We start from the raw sequence: 18,097 nt of genomic DNA on the forward strand, positions 1-18,097 counted from the left end.
ACTGAACGTCGTACACTGAAAATTCTAGACGTTAAGAGAAAGGGTACCTCACTGCCAAGGACGTATTGCAAAGGCTCTGTCGGGAAACAGAGTAGGGGTATTTCGACCTCCATATTCTAATGGATTCAGCAAAGCTACTCAAGAATTAGAAATCTCGGTGGAATTTTCTTCACGTCTGATAGATTTTTTTAAAAAGATTAAAGAATAGCACATTAAATTTTAGTAATAAGGGATTGTTCGAACTATTGCAATGAGAAAGTCATTCTAATTCGACTTGGTTGAAGATGGCTGAAATGTTGAGACTTTCGCTAATGAAGGACGGCCAAAGGTAGGAGAGTCAACGACGCAAGCAAAGGCCAACAGGTCGCCATTAGAGCGTACTGTTCGGAACTACTAATAGCCAATTCATCCACCATAGTCAGCCCAGTCTGCACCCTCCTGTAGCGACCAAGATCGACGCCCAGTATAAATATAGCTAGTTTCAACCAAAGTTCCTAATCAAAAACAAGCCGCCCGACATTTAACTCCAAGTTGCGGACTACTGACGTAATTACTAAACCCAATACACCAGATTTATCTTTAGTAGAAGAACTAGACCATTAAGCATTCGGGAAAGTTTTTTAAACAACGCTGTAGAATCGGACAGAGCTAAATAAAATGCAAAATAGAAGTTACTTCGTGGTGTAAGAAAATTTCCAAAACTCTTTTAAAGCGTTTTTTAGAATAGAAAAATCAGAATAATGAGAAAGCGCTTTATCGCCTGCTCTATGCGTGATAGCCTCTGTAAGAAAGAGTATAGTCGACGCGTTACTTCTGTAATTACGAGGGGAAATTAAGCACCAGCGCAGCCGCCGTTCGATTCGCCGTTCATCCATCCGGCTGTCGTTCAACTAACTAGAGATGAGAAGGAACCACATTTCTGGTGCTCAGACGACAAAGACTATGACGGAAGACGAGCTCTTGCTCCATGCCAGTAAACCAACCAACTGCCAGCTTCCTTAGCCTTAGATCTCGGCAATGGATCGAGCCACAAAGCGCCCATTAAAAGATCATATCACCCAATACCGCTTCTGAGAACCAGCAAGATCTCCCTACCAAAGGGTAGCTTTTCCTCTCTTTCCTTTGCTTTTCCTCCTCCATTTTGCTCTAATCTCAAAGGAACACGTCCCTCTAATATTTCTGCATTAAGAGAATATTTAGAGACAATTACCTCTAAAACCAGGCACTTAATCTATAATATACATTAATTCGAAATAGAATTTATTTCAAAAGTTATTATTTTTCAGTCTAAAATAAGTCTATTTTTTCTAATGAGACTGGACGTGAAACTGGAGTTTAGAAAAGATTATTTTATGAATCTATGGTGCTGGGGCACCAGCTGCTCGTTTCCACCTCAAGCGAATATTTCGATATCCCTCCCATAGTGCAGAATGCCACCCTATAATACGAGTTAATAATATTCCCCTATTTTCAGACTTCCCTATTTTATTTATAAGCCACATTTTGATAACAAGAGTGCGATTGTTTTACTTAGTGAAAAATAAATCGCCAAAAAATATTACACTTATTATAAATTCTGAACCTATCTAAAGTTAAGAAAAATTCGAATAAAATACCCAATTGTTCTCGATTCAGTTGCGCAAACATAATTGCCATTCAATGAATTTGGACCAACTCCACTTGTGGTACTGGACAAAGGCTCACGTGGAAACCCGTCGCTGTAAAGCTGAACAAAAGCGGTTGCAGCGGTAATTATCGTCCTGAAGGAGCAGGAGGAGAGGGAAAGCCGACCACGCGGACGAAGAGGTCGACGATGAGGGAGCTGACTAGGCTTCCTTGAGTTTCTAGCCAACCAAGCAACTACCCAAAGCTGGACAAAGTTTCCTTCACTCGCTAGGCTTCCAAGCTCGTTGAAACTTTCTCCATTTCCAGGAGAAGGTGGATTTCTTTGCCCCCCCCCCCCCCCCCCCCCCCCCCCCCCCCCCCCCCCCCCTACTGAAGCCTGACCACGGTCGCTTTAACGCGTCCACTCTCGTAATTGCAATTAAAATATCACAGTGTTCAACGCTTACCTAACCCAGAACATAGTCCTAGAAATCCTGAAATTCTTGATAAATATTTGTATGTCCTCTAAACGTAGTTCGTGATTTTAAAGTTTATTTTTACTTTTCACACACTCTAGTTTCGTAAAGTTACATGAGACAAAAAAGCCTAACAAGTTTTAATTGGACCAGGTGATATATGTAATTAAAGTTTGCTACTAATTCTCAATTCACTTGAATATATTCTATCAAAGCACGTGTATACTAAAGCCTATTGTTAATTAATTTGTATTTTTACAAATAGGCTTTATATGAGACGGGAAGTTTTGGAACGTGAGTTCGTTTTGGCAATCCAACGGAAATCTCAGAATTCATCTCGCGTCTCTCGCGAGCTCAACGCACAACCAATTACAGTATTTTCCAGAAGAGTGACGCAATTTCTCAAGACCTACGTAATACTATATCCCAACAGCTTCCGAACCTCTTTCACTGCTTCTCATCGACGTTCTCGAAGCGTATGTATGTAAATTAGACTCTCTCAGTCTCGCTGAAAGCCCGGTATCTTGGAACTCGCACGTGGCAACCGGGCCTCGTGGATGTGTTCGTATTCTAATTTTAGACTTTGGTCTTTCTCTAGACTTACATTCTTGTGAGAAAAGGGAAGTATTATGCATTTCTCGGTCGTTCTAAATCGCTTCCTAAATAATCGCATGGGGTCCTCTTTCCATCTCTTTTCGTCAGGATGTCTCTCCTCAGAATTTCTTTCTTTCGTTCCTCTTCCTTGCAGTAGAGAGTCTTTTCCTTTGGGAAGGCGTCGGTATTAATATAGTCAAAATGAAAATTAGGCCCGATTTGCATCCAGTAATGGGAAAAGAAGGCGTATCTGTTGACTATAGCTGTGTACAGAAGACAGAGATTTGACGAGAGGAAATAAAAGCAAAGAGAGATGCTTTGCATATAATCTTTAAGGAGACTCAACGGCAAGAAAGAGAATCCTAATTTCTAAACATGTTTTAGAAATATTGTAATATTCAGCTTAAAATTGACAGAATAATATATTATTTGCTGACTTGACACTTCAGAATGGATTATTGAACGTGAAAATTGTCAAAGCTTCTAGCAGAATCTTGGGAGGAGTGTGCTAAGATGGAATCGTCGACGACGTAGTGCGGTGTTAAGCCAATATCTCTTAGGTCGGCCATAGGCGAGGCATTAATTTAGATTATGGCGGTGGCTCAAGCAAGCTTGCTGTGGCTTCTCGAAATAGAGGCTAGAAACTGTGTACGATCTTCGCATCGTACCTTTCTCTCCTATATACCCTTTTCAAGTATAAGAGGATCCAGTACACACGAGCCACAGGCTAAGGTTAAGCCTCGATTTTGATGTCTTTAGGAATTCCCATTAAACCGAATTCCAAGAGCAAGCACCGAACCACAAAGTTTTATCATCGGATATAGCAGATGATCAATGGCGGGGTGAACCTATGGTTCCAAGAGGACCAGTGTACCATAATCTCAACTGTTAACAACGTAAGCTATTTGCCTCTTGTAAACTCTGGAATTCGGACGTATTCAAACTTCAAGAATATGAAGATTTCAATTTTTCTTACGTAAGTAAAAATATGTAACTAACATAGAAAAAGTTTGCTGACATACTAAGGTTCTGCTGATTTGCTTGGTTGACCTTTATGGATGCATATCGAAGATATCCTTTGGGTAATGTGTTGACCGAAGTTGTTGGACAGAACTCGGACGGTGTCTCCTCTCTAATCCAATAGGCGAAAAGGGAGATAGAACGTAAGTTATGTTATCATTAAAGGTATTGGAGAAATCCGATCCCAGGATCACCTAGTAACTTTGTCGCTGCAAGTCCTGGGTGGCGTGTTTAAGCAACACGTACGCAAGTGGATAAGCAGCCTACGAAGTTCATTCACGAGCTGACGCGGCTGGAATAGGTTATACGCTTCTCTACTTAGTCTGCTATTCCCGGACGACTGTAGAGTCACCTAATACCGGAATGCAATAAAGAGAGGATTCTCGGTCGGTCCATCGTCCTCGGGTCTTGTCGCTTTAATGCGCATTAGTATCCCCAATCGATATCCTTCTAAACTCCAAAGTATTAATTCGAACCTAACCTTGTATTAATTCTTATTCGACAAAATTATTAAGTTTTCTATTTCAATCAAGGCTTCAAAAATACAGATAACATTTTAAAGTGTAGATGCATACTTCCATAATGGTATTTCCTTTCTGATAATAACTTAACTGAATTATGTTTTCGGTGAAGGAAATTTTATTTGCTTGATAAGCAGAAGGTGGAGATTTTTACAATATGAAGAGGCATGTTTGACTTCCATTTCGAATCCGCTTTTCGTGCACCTATGCGCCAAAGTTTCATCGTTATTACCATCATTATCATGCTGGCTATCAGCCTTACCATTTGCAAGGTTGTACACCCACAATGGCCACGAACCATTTGCCAACGTGCTCGTTAGCTAGAGCTAATTAATACGCGCGCCAAGTATCGAGCAAACGTTTCGTCAAGGGGTGCATTAAGCTCGTCCACAGAGACATTTAAGTTCCAAAGTCGTCGCTGGAAAATGAAAGGGATGGACTAAGACAGTAAATTATTCTCGAGCCCAGGGCTTGAAAATGCTCATTGGGAGGATCAATGAACGACCAGCGATCGACCAACGAACTGTCCACGCCAAAGGGTATTCGAATCCAAAGCGAATACGAAATGGGAGAGAAGCAGATCCCCTGGGTCGAGAACATCGAGGTTCGGACAGATTGCCCTATCGCCTTACACTTCGCACATCGACACGACTAAATTATCCATGAATGGCCAATTAACCTGGCAACTGAACCAATTAAATGCCTTGACCCGAGTTGAATTCATTTTTGTGTAGTTCAGCCTAAGCTCCTGCACTTTGATCAGCATTTAAATAATTAGATCTATATTCAATTTTTCATCTGGACAGGTATATAAATTAGTAGAAAATTAATTTATTCTAGAAGGGATTGTATGTTTTTAGTAGATATTCAATTGATATGAAATTTTGAATTTATAATAAATTTTAAAGATGATATTTCTTTTTATTGCTTTTTCCTTACGGCCGATCATAAATTTTTACACTCAAGGACAAGGTGGTACCATGACTCCAATGGAGAGCGAAGCCCCTTTCCTCGTTGGGTCCCTCGTTCCAGGCCGGCTTTCTCGACTTGGCGGCGTACCACGCGATGGTACATTTTTAATTACTTACACCCACGCAGCTGCATCGCGCGATGACTATAAATCAAGTGGAGCGCCGCCCAGCAAAGTAATTACAGCTTGAATTTTAGATAATGTTGCCGCAAGCACGGCTCCTCGCTATTGTTTCCCATCCCATGAGCTCCTTCGTCCTATCGCAATCCAATCCGCGGACGATCCTCCGTAAACAAACACTGTTCGCTGATCTGTGTCCAACAATTCTATTTTTTAATGTAAGATGAACATATGGGTTCAAATGAAGAGTTGAGTTCGTTCCTAAATTATGCATTCTTTATTAGTGATGCAATATCAAAAATACATCATAGTAACAGAAAAAGAAGGAAATTAAAGTCATTTAACGATTGTTTAAGGAATAAAAGCACGAAAAGCAAAATGAATATTTATTCGGGATTGATGCACATAATCGAATTAAAATTTCAAATGGAATGAAAGCTTGCAGCGATTTATGCTCGCATGCGGTGGGCATATGAATCCTATAATCGTTTAAGTGGTATGTTGGGAACAAAAGTACTTGCAGTCATTGAAACTTTTTCTGTTGAGAAAATTGATTGATTGTGGTGGTAACAAAAATTGTAGAGAATCATAAAATAGTTTTTTTTTATTGTGATAGTTACGAAAATTGTAGAGAATCATAAAATAGTTTTCGTTTTGAAGTATCTTGATGGGCTGCTTAAGTTCAATAACGAAGAAAAGAATATTTTATTTGAAGCAGTAACAAAATGAATTTGGATACGAAAGTTAACTCAAGAATAAAAAAGACATTTTATACATTTTCAAAAATGCACTGCAAGTGATTCTCCAAGAATGAACCATATTCCACGCTACAATTACTCCTAATTAAAGTATTTTTAATAATTCTGAACTTTCAACAACTTACTTCATTTTCAGCATTTACGCTAGTGATGTATGAACAATGATCATCGTTTTAAAGTCGATAAAACTTTGGAACTGTTTACCTAAGTGTGCGCTAATTAAGAGCCAATTGTGGACGAAAAGACAAGGAGGGATCGGGAAAGCAAATGGCTAACGAGAGTCTCGCCAGCACAATTAAGGTGTGGTTGAGAAGACCTTAAAAAAAGAGGTCGCTAGAAAAGAGTAGAATTTAATTAGGTGAGTGTGCTCTCCTGTTCTCAGAGATCCATGAAAAAGTGAGAGAGTCAAATAGGGAAAGTTAGAAGAGAAGACAAAAAGACGGGTAGAGAAAGCGAGTGAGCAATCCGAAATCCGCAGAGCACGGAGGAATATGGAGTACCTACCAAGGAGGAGGAATTTCGCGAGCAAAGACATAACAATCAGGAATATGATAACACGCGGGACGGATGCTTACCTTCATCTCAGACCATCATTGGAAGGTTGCTGAAGGGAGTTCCGAGGAGAGACGAGAGCGAGATGAAAGATGACGAGTGAAGGAACCCTGGAGGCAGGGATGCTTAATTAGAACCAGACTTCCGTAGGATGCTTGAGGCTTCCCTACGGTCTAAAGTTCTCTCTTCCTACAGTTTATCTGCGTAAAGTGGCTATCTTGGAATTACCCTCCAAATCATATAGCATTTTAGCCCTCTTCTAATCCAACGAATTTTTCCATTATTCTCCTTATCCAAATCTATAAAGGTCTCTCCTGAAAGCAAACTTCCAATCATGAGAATATTTTCGTAATTTTTAATGAAATTCCAATCTTGTGTCATATTTTTATAGAATGAACATAAACTCTTGTTTTTCATTATTTCTTTTAAAGTTGCTTAGGGTCGTGCATCAGGCGATGGCTATCGATTCCTTGAATTCCGCACTATGGCTCGTTCGATAATAATTTATCGTGTCGATATTTGAACGTTGCGAGCATCGCGGGCCGCGATATTACCGGATAAAATAAGCCATTAAGTCGACAGCGCGAGTTTTCATGAGGCGGGCTCAGACGCCATCCCTTCCTCGAGGTAAGAGAATGAGGGTACGGGGTAAAAAAGCCCAAGGAGAGCCCGAGTGAGACGGGATTACCCACCCGACCGAAAGGAGATTCCACTAAGCTTTCAGATTTTACCCTCTTAGCCGACCAAGGATTATAAAACGCAAATACGTCCCTTGATTAGTGAGGATAATATAAACATCGACTCTCGCTCTCTTCTATCTTCTCTCTTTCTATTTTGTCTAATTTACTTCTCCCTTCGTCTAATAAACTTTCAGTATAGAAAAATTACAAATTCCTTCCTGTAAATTTACATCGGTTGAATTGAATTTAATTGCATAAATCGATGCCTGACAGTTTCCTTCCCCACATGATCACACTAGACCACAATGATGTCTGCACGCAAGTTACATTAAACGTTCTGCACTATAATCTCGCGTGTATTGACGAGTAAGGTACCGGTAAGAGAGTATAGTGTCGGCTCCACACGTGTTCTAAAAAATGTTGGATACTAGAAGTCGCGAACAAGGGTGCACGGAGGACAAATAATTGATGGTAGTGGAGTATATAGATGGTCTCTCTGCTGGAAATCCAAAGGGACGGCTCTGGTCTATCTTATAGATAATTCAATCTGCCTAACCGTCTCCTATCGTCCAGTTTGAACCCGAACAAACCACTCATTGTCGTAGGTCTTGCCCTATTCGTATGATTAATGGCTTTATAATGATCGCGTAAAGTTACACTTTCACGAAATGGAGCAATCTTAATCCAGTCGACTTGCAGGGAATAGAAAAGAGACCTTCATGTTAGCATAAATTACTAAATGCTGGTGATAAGTTTAATATTTAATTTGATAAAATTACTGATTCTACGAAAATTGTAACCCATTCAAAATGTAGGATGACCACCAAGATGGAAGAAAAAACATTCTGATTATTCCCTAATTTCCACAAATTTATCCCGGTCATTAAAATTCAAAAAAATTAAAGGATTTATTGCAGAAAATTGCTGTATTTAAAGTAATCAAAACTAAACTGCAATTCAAAGGTGTAAATTTTAAAGGTGTGCATGGAAATTGTCTTAATGGTCGGCATAAAGTTACCTTTGGAGCCATTTAACTCGACAAATTGCAGATATTTTCAACAGGTCCCCAGGGCATTTTTGAAGTTGGAACTTTGAAAACCCCCTTTTAGAAAAGAACGAATTTAACTTCTGCGGATGCCATAATCAGAATTGTTTTAGTTTTTTTTAATACAAAATATAACCAATTCTAGTTATTTTTGGAAAATGAAGACATACCTAATAGATCTAGTATTGGTAAGCGTATCATCCCCATCTCAACCCAGAAATTAATCATTTAGACCCTGACTTAGCAAAATGCTAATATCAACTAAACTCTGACCGGTCATAAGGGCACTTTTGTGCAGACGCCCACAGATTTGCAACTCTTATGACATTAAAGCCTTTAAAAATAAAAATTTTAAACATTTCAAATTGAGAAATTTTAGTTTAAACGTTTAATAATAATATATAAGGCACACCTTTCGGTAGTAGACGGCAATTAATTGAAAACACTAATGTAAATCAAATAATAAAATTAATTAAATATATACCTGTAAACTTTATTATTTACGGAAACTTGTATTATTAATTGTTCATTTGAATTCGCAAAGTTTTAGATGAAGCCATTAAAAACGAAGAGACATCAAAACTAATTTTTTACAGAATTTTCCGTGAATTTTCTCGGCCAAGTATATAAATAGGTTAACATCGCGGAATCATTAATAACGTTTGCCCTTAAATTAATGAAAAAAGGTTCAAATTCAAAATGTAGATATTGTTCAGTTTTCACAAATTACGCTCAAGAAACAAGAGGCTTTCGCCGGTCTGCCATCGTGTTCCAAGGCCAACCATCTCACGGCCGTGAGATGTAGCCGTAAGTGTGATTTACCGCGATTCTACTGGGAGCCGGTCTCATTTTTTTATAGCAGTTTCTCACTGTGGGACACTGCTGTGGTTGTTTAAACCTCTTTTTAAATTATATGTATAACAGTGAATGCGGTTTTATTTTTATTTTGTACCGCCGACTGTGGCAGTTTTTTCCTATTTTCTATTCACAATAGTGATTCTTGAAATAGTGACGCTATATCCTGGCTTTCTATAATTTAAAATAGTTTTACTATTAAGTCTTTCTATTTGAACCAAGAAAATTTTGAATAATTAAAATTTGTATCCGACAAAAATTGAAGGAAACTATTCTGCCGTGATTCGAGAAAACACCGTTAACTGCAAAATGAACGAAGCCGAGAAAATCGTTGAAGACTGTTCGAATATTTATTCGCGTGTACTGCGAATTATAATTCATTTTCTGCAGTTTTTGTTGTTGTTCTTGAGTGAGTTGCATATAAACTTTTTATTTTTGCAAACAAAATGGTTGAGAAATGTTAAATAATTGTCTAAAATGCAATTAACGGTGTTGATTGAGATGCTGAAATTCAGAAAAGGCCGTAACGGACAGTTACGGCTCTCTTCGAATCACGGACCTCAGAAATAGGCCTGTCATGATTTGAAAAAACGCCGTTCACGGCAAAAGAATTTCGCAACTAAAACTAAATGCAGTTACTGCGTTTCTCGAATTACAGACGTTTGTTTTCAGGGTTCGATGTTTCCGGAGAACGGAGTAAGCGCGTACGGACCTCTTGGAAATCACGAAGGCTCGAGATCACCGCCCGATAATTTAGTAAAGTCCGTAACTGTCCGTTGCGTCTTTTTCTCGAATTTTTCTGTGACGTATTCAGAATCACGTATCGCAATCTAAATAATTTTACACTAAACAGTGTCACAAACATTTTATATTCCAATGGATTTATAATTTAATTCATTAAAAATGTCTGAAATCCGTCAAATATTAATAGTGTCTTGAATGCCTTTAGTGCAGGGAGAACAAGATAATTAGTTTATTTTCTTCCAAATAACTGAAGCCTCAGCAGTGGTGTTATTGAATCAAGAAAAATGTATTTTCTTGGAATCAATGATTAAACAGTAAACGTATATTGATATACTTTGTTATACGATATAACTGGGTTTATGAACACTATCACATGGAATAACAAAACTTAAGGCACGAATCTCTTGTCATATTATGAACACAGTTTAAACTAAAAAATTTTTAAGCTACATACAAAAAATGTGAAAACAAAATTCAAACTATATATAAATGATATTTTCAACTATGTACAATTTTCCCGTCTGAACATTCTCGCTTAGGATTCGTCTGTTAAAAGCAGGAAATGTAGCTGGTCAATGAGGTCAATATCAAGGCACTAGAAGAGATATATCACGTGAATGGTATCATGCGTGCAAGGGATCTCCATCGATTATATGCTGTCGACAGTTCAAACTTCATTGAAGTAACTCGAGCATCGAAATTTATACTAAATTAGGCCATCAAATCGACATCCGTCATGCAACGTCAGTCCTTCGTACTCGGATGGAAACCCTACCCACTCGGCGGTAATTCTCTAGCTGGCATGCGACTGCCACTCGAACAACACGACATCGCACGAAACCATCGAGTTTTTATTCTTGGGCCAATTATAACATGTGCACGACACGTTAGCCTTTACAGAGATATGCTTTAGTTTTGAAGGATCTGTAAACAAAAGAATTTTTACTTTAAAAATCGTGATCAACCATCGTTCGCAGGATGATTAAAAGTGCCAGATCTTTAATCATACCAGGGAGCATCCATTATCTACGTGAGGCTTTTTCGGGAAGAAAGGGGGTTCGGAAAATCTTACGAATCCTCAGTTAAGCTGGGGAGCCCCAAAGCATTTTTTACTAGAATTTTCTCATTCCAATGATTTAAAAAAATTCTAATCAGCACATGATTTGGTTTTTATTTTTATTTACTACGTAATCTTTTATATTACATACACAGAGAAAAAGATATCGCACAATAATATCGCAAAACATCTATATTGCAAGAAAGCGCAATATGATAACGTACAAGTGAGTCCCGGAGCTTTGTACGATATTATAATGAAATAATGTCACAGGAAAAAATGAAGTTAAATTTGGTTGCTGTCGTCTGTTACGGCGACCTTAGCAGCAAAGGGAAAAAGGCAAAGTATGAGTGAATTCGAGCTATAAATCGGGGCACCAGATTTAAAATAATCACAGAAAAAAGTAGAAATTTGCTACAGGTACGAATTGCAATAGTTAAAAATTAAACATATTTTGGCGAAAATTTCACCGAGGTCACGAGAATAATTCTGATCTCGTCTACTGCGTGACGCTGAAGTGAACAAATTTCAGTGAAACATGTAGAATCAGTAACAAAAAACACGAAAAAAAGATGATAGATAGCGCTGGCGTCGTGATACTCGCTACAGCTTGAATTAAAATGGAGCGATTATAAGGTGAATGATTATCCAGCGTTGAAAATCGGAAATTATCTTCGATACATGTGAAGTTTATCTGGCAAGGTTAATTTTTGTTCTAGTGAATCTTTTACCTGAAATCGATGTAAACTTTATCTTTAATTTATTCTGTGATCGCTTGCTCGTTACTCGAACCCTCGCGAGATCACAAAAGAAAAAATACAATGTGATAGCGTAATAAACTTTAATTCGTACGCTATAGATTGCACAATTATTCGGCATATAATGTAAAAACTTGCAATGTACGATATGACGATTTTGCGCTATTATAATTTGACAATTACGACATATAGCGCAGGAATTACGGTATATATTGTAATTCATGTAATATAGTTTTCTTAGTCTCCGCCTAATAAATAAAAAGACAAAGAGTTAAATTATACTTTATATCTTATATAAAACCGGCAATGGAATTGCATGGAACCCCTACATCAGAAATATTGTAAAATTGCATGAAATCTTTTTAAAAAATTATAAATTCCTTATATTTGTTAAATCATATGGAAATTCTTTAAGATTCTTCAAGTTTTGTAGATATCGTACAAAAAATCCAATTTTTAAACAATTAAAGGATTTAGCTCCTTGTAAATACTTCAAAGACGGAAAAAAGTACGCTGTAAGATATACTTGGAAAAGTGATGAAATATTACTATGTGGCGCAGTAATGGAGCCTTTCGTGCAACCACAGAGTAATTCTTACACTTTGGGAGAAATTAGCGAACCAGACTGCATCAAAGTGCAAGATTTACTCTGTGAAATTGTAAATCCGTATCCAGATCGAATGGGAATGAGTGATAATTTAACAATGTCACCCAGTAATCGCTACTTTATAGCGAGCGCTAGATGCAGCTCGCATTTTAAACTGCGCGCGTGTCTCGTAAGAGTATCTCTCGCATCAACAAGCAAAAGTCACAGTTGTGCCCTAGAATAGAATCGTCCATACACATTCCATTACAGCAGCTCGAAACAGATGATGTAATATAATGATAAATTTACAAAAAGAAATGTTTTATTTTTAATAACTGCATTTAATTTACTTGTGAAATCATATAATTGCACGTGCGGTCACTTACAAACGTAATCGAACGCTTAAACGCTATAAAAAATCGCACCCTCGTCGGATCGAACCTTACCTACCTAAACAACCTATGACCTAAGCCTATGTCGGACGCTCTAGCTAATTACGCTAATGTATCGCTTGGATTCTGTTGACAAAATCTCAGACAAGATTTTACGCTGGTAAGCCAGGGCTAATAGAGCAATATATTTTTGTTCTATTTTTACTTTTACATATTTTATATGAACAGGTTGATTTACAAATGCTTGATGAAAATATTTCAATCTAATTAATTTAAATTTTAATAACTAAATGTTCAATTTAAACATCCATTTGTTTTGTGATTTCTTTCCATATTCTGAGGCTCGAAAATGTAATGGATTTATTACTCTCAGATGTATTGTAAGTGTATAAATATTTAAATTAAAATTTTATTTTCCAGCTTAAAAAAAGAATCGAGTGATTATAGTTCTACTAATCTTCTTTAGTAAAAACCTGAAAGTAAAAACAAAAGCAACTACTACAAATAATTTATTGAAACATTTGAGTTGAAAAAATTGTTTAAGATACAAGGTACTTGAACCTGATTGCTATTCTAACTTTGAAGTTGAATTTAACATTGAATCGAAGTCTAGCTGAAATTAGAAGAAATAAGTCTCTAAAATGAAAATTTTTAAATGCTAAGAATTTGATCAAACTTTGCTAAAAGCTATAGTGATTATTTATACATTTTTATAAAATATAAGAATGCACATTACGTGATCTAATAAATAGTATAATAGTATAATAAATTGCAAACATAGGTAAGTGAAGTAAACGGTGTTTATTTACATATTTTTTAATTTTATTCCTGGAAAAATATTTGAAGGGTTGCAATATACAGAATTAGGTATATAAGAAACAAAAACAAAATTTGTTAGAAAACCGAAATAGCATTCTGTAAAATCGAAATCAGCATATAAAGATAAAAACAAAAGTTACTTCCTAGCTTAAATGTTTTTTATTTGAAGTCAAAAAGTATGATTAAACACAAGTATCCAGTTCCGAGAAATAAAATGTGGAAGTTTACAATCTCAAAGAGATTCAAATTTCGTGGGTTTTCAAAATTATGTTTAAACAGGGACTGTAAATTTATTTTTCAACTTTAAAACATAATAAAAACTTACTCCTGAAATATGAGGAGGCCGAATAAGAATAAAAAAAGAGCTTATAAAAAAAGCTTATTCTGTTCCGGGAAAATAAAGATTTAGTATGGCGGTATCGCACTGTAACAGTCCTAAAAGTTTTTAAAGTGGCTTTTAGTAGAAATTGTAGATTTTATGTCCCAATTTGATTATACTATAAAATATAAATGAGACGAATGGAAACAAAACTACAATGCTTACAGGTACAGTCGAGAGTGGCGCAAACTCGCGATCTGTCTGTACCACTGACGGACTCGGTGGTACTGTAGCGCTAGTCACTGGTACCACAGTAATATGTAATGTAATACAGCACTCTTCATACAAGAGTGAAAATATCTCAAGTGTGCCACTCTTAAGCCTATAGTTCTACTTTCAATAAATTCATACAGCTTTCGATCTGTTTTTATATAAAAATAATTCAACTAAAATATTTTTTCAAAATTTTTTTTAAAGTTATTAACAAACAAAGTTCTTGATCATTTTTTTGAAACATGGATTACTTGCGAACGGTTCATCGAAATTCAATAATTGAGTTATAAAAAATTTGGTTACGAAGTATACTTTAAGCTAAAAGATTTTTCGGTATTAAAAAACATTTTTTTATTCTTTAAATAATCGTTTGTTTTAAACTATTGAAAATTAATTAAACTTCTGCGCCTGTGAAAGAAATCTTTCGCGTTTCAATAGATTCTACGATCTCTTTCGAAAATTTTGGTGAAAAAAAGTTTGTATTTTGCAGCGCTGGTTGAGTACGTTCGGTACGAAGTAAATTTTTTCTTATATTTCTAAAAAGTTACAGGGCCTATAATGACATTTTTTGAACTAAAAAAGTTTATTGTGAAATTTTTTCTATCAAAGTCATTAAAACAATAAAGTTTTTTCAAGTAGTTGGAATTCATTGCTTGGCCCTTGGCGTGCATACATCTTGCCAGTTGACATCACAACTTGAAGTATTTTGACACTGCTTGGCTCCGACCTCTCGAAAACAGTGCTAGCTTTTGTCGATCAAGTGTCACAAACTGTTAAAAGTTTCTTATTAATTTTCTAATAATATATTAATCCAGCCAAAAGTTAGCTGTAAAAGCGAAGGCTTAAAATATACCAAATCTTTATTGAGTTACTAACTAAATGGCAAGTACAAACCTACTTTTTATCTATTATGAAAGCATAAGTATGAGAAACAATAATCAAATCTATTGATTTTATTAATAGCAGTATATTTTTGAAGCAAACTTTGAATTTTTACTAATTATATTAAACATGTATATCATATATTTTTCTAGAAAATCATGTTTAGCTTTTTAAGCGTATCCTTCAAGCTATTTACAGCCTACGTCTCGAGCAAAAGGAGCTTGCTTAGGAAAATAATAACACGCCTGGGCACTGGAAGGGCAAATTTTTCAAATCTGATTGGATGTCTAGACGAAGGCTTGCTAAAATATATGATTTGGGGTTGCCAGTAAAGAATTCACTGAAATTCAAAAACATGAACAATACGATCCTCAACGATCAAACATTAATTGATCAGCCCATAACTAGCGGCTGACCAGCCCACGTCTAGCGGCTGACCAGTCCCTGCCTAGTGGCTGACCAGACGGTCTGGCCTAGGGATAGCCAGAAAAAACGTTACACTTTTGGTCAGGCCCTGACTAGACCATCTGGTCAGCGCCAGAACATTTTTCTACACGGGCATATGCATATCAAGATATTAACCAGTGCAAGCTTGGCATCTCCAAGGACACCGACAATCAGGCAAACTAACTTAACAAATTATTCCGGTTACAGCCGCAAAGTAAAAAAAAAAGGATCGATTTTGTTGCAGAGCATTTTGCTCCAGCGATCATTTGACTCTCCAGATCATAATGATTTTCCATTCGGTTCAATTGGATATCATTTTTTGGTTCATATGTCAGACTAAACTAAATGGCCACCAATTATTGGCGCTGGTGTCATAACGACATAACCTAAAAATGGTGTCTAACCGCACGCAAGTGACAACTACACTTAATAGGTGAGATTTTCTAATATCAGATTTCGTTACTTTTTCAACTTTTCATGTACACTGCACGGCCATAAACCATAAAAAGCTTCATTATGAGCTAAAGTATTGTAAGAACGCCAGCCATCTTGGCTCAACTTCATAAATGATCCCGAATCAGATAATTATGATTTGAAAAGTCAATCCTTCTCTTCGACCGATGCAAATGCTCTTGAATTCGGTATCATTTTTGTTGCATATCAAAATGATATTGATTTCGGTATCATTTTGAACACTTTTTTTGCTGTGCGTCGCAACTGCCTTATAAATTCTTTACAACTATCTTTTCATTATCCTTGACGGTGAAGTTTCTGTCGACTGGTTGAGCACGACACGCTCAGCAGTTATTATCGGAAATGTATTGGCTTAAAATGTTGCAAAGGTATGCTAAAGTTGAAATGGCACCGTCTTGCCAAAGCAAAATAAAACTCTTTGTGTCCGGCTTCAATCCGGGTGATTTGAGAAAAGCAAACGTTAGGTCATACGACATCGATTGATCTTTCAGACTTGTGTGGAAGATGCCGTGCATTTTTTGTCGAGAAGCTGTTAACAGAAGTTTTCCTCCTGGGCGTTCTTGAGTAGGGCCTTCAGGAGTGAGTCATCCAAATGCATAATGTTTGATACATTTGAATCGCCACTGATTTTGAAGTCAAGGCCAAGAATTCCAGCAGGCTCGTCAGCTTGCTTTGTACAGTAACGCTCCTTTGCCCTATAACTTAATATTGCTTGGTCGTTTGAGGAAGAAAGTCTCACTTATTTGCGACTATTACCTAGAATAATCCTCTTGTAAAGATATTAAATATTAGGTATTCCACATCTAACCTTGACGGCGTGAGATGTACAGTTGTGGAACAGACTTACGGTGCATACTTTTGTTTACGTGCATAATTTTTCGATTACCCAATATCGAGGAATTTGAGCTCAGTTTTCGTCCATGGAAACACTCCTAATGAACAGTGTACTACTGGGACGGCAAAACTTTCTGTTGAAGATAGGGTTAGGGGTTGCAGCGCCAACCGGTGGGGAAAAGGTGATGTTTCTTATATCATGGCTATTATTTAACAATCTTAGTTCTACTTTGCATTAAATAAATCTATTTTATTATAGAGATAGTGTTACTTACTCAAATTTTGAAAATTGATGTTGTAAAAGAAAAATTAGACAGAAAATATTTTTTACCACGAAAGAATGGAAGTTTCGGTGACAGAAATATAAAGTTTTCAACTTTAATGACAATACTTACAGTATAAAAATTTTTTATTCTGATAGATAAAATAATACTACAGAAGGTGATTATAATAATTAAACGTAATTCAAGTCCATAATATATTAAATCTCATAAATAAGTGAGGCCTGGCCAGGATGCAGGCCCCCGGAAAATATTATTTACAAGTGTTTATGTAATATAAGTGTCACAAGTTCCGTCGATAAATGATCGGCAATCTAGAACAGCTACTTATCTTGTGGGCTACATAGAAGAAACATGGACATAGGAAATAAATATAATATATAAATAATAAATAAATATTATAATTCTTAATCCGGTCGGTATGTAGATTTCTAGTATTGATACTGTAGAAACATTGCATGAAGTCCGTCCATAGTAGAATTTCAATGAATAAAAGGTTATATTACAGCTTTCTCTATTTGTGTTCAAAATAACTGATTTTTTTAGCTGGATATGTTTAGAGGTAATTTTTCCAGTACATAAGATGCCACATAAGCAAAAGATCATATTTTCCTATCTTTAGATGTTTTTCTTTTCATAGAAAGCTGCGGTCGGCTTTGCTCTCAGGTGGAGGCAAAGCCGACGAAATACAGCGTTTTAGAAATAATTAAATGACCAAATCTTTGTTTATTCATGTGTTTAATACTTATAGAAATTTGTCATTGACTGTTAACTGGTTGGCGCTGCCCCCCTCCAGTTTACCCTAGTCTTTTCTTCGCCTACAGTCCGGTGGACCAAAGGGGGAGGGTCGGTAAGGCCGGTTCTTGGCCTAATTTATTTTTGGACCAAAAAATCTGAAAAAATCATGGTAGTATCTTATAAGTATCCCGAGTTGATTGCACGCTAAGCGGACTACCCTCCACCCCCCAACCACCCCAACCCCCTACAAATATAGGAAACACCACCACCCACCAACTGTATTTTCGAGAGATTTGA

The 18,097-nt window shown here is 36.6% G+C and overlaps 1 protein-coding gene across 1 annotated transcript in view; it reads right to left on the bottom strand.

The window, feature by feature from the left end:
• Positions 1–18,097, bottom strand: part of LOC117179092 — an 887,384-nt gene that overhangs the window by 307,386 nt on the left and 561,901 nt on the right. The gene's annotated exons all lie outside the window — the stretch shown is intronic.

The sequence above is a fragment of the Belonocnema kinseyi genome, chromosome 8 (assembly GCF_010883055.1).
Source record: "Belonocnema kinseyi isolate 2016_QV_RU_SX_M_011 chromosome 8, B_treatae_v1, whole genome shotgun sequence".
Lineage (NCBI taxonomy): Eukaryota > Metazoa > Arthropoda > Insecta > Hymenoptera > Cynipidae > Belonocnema > Belonocnema kinseyi.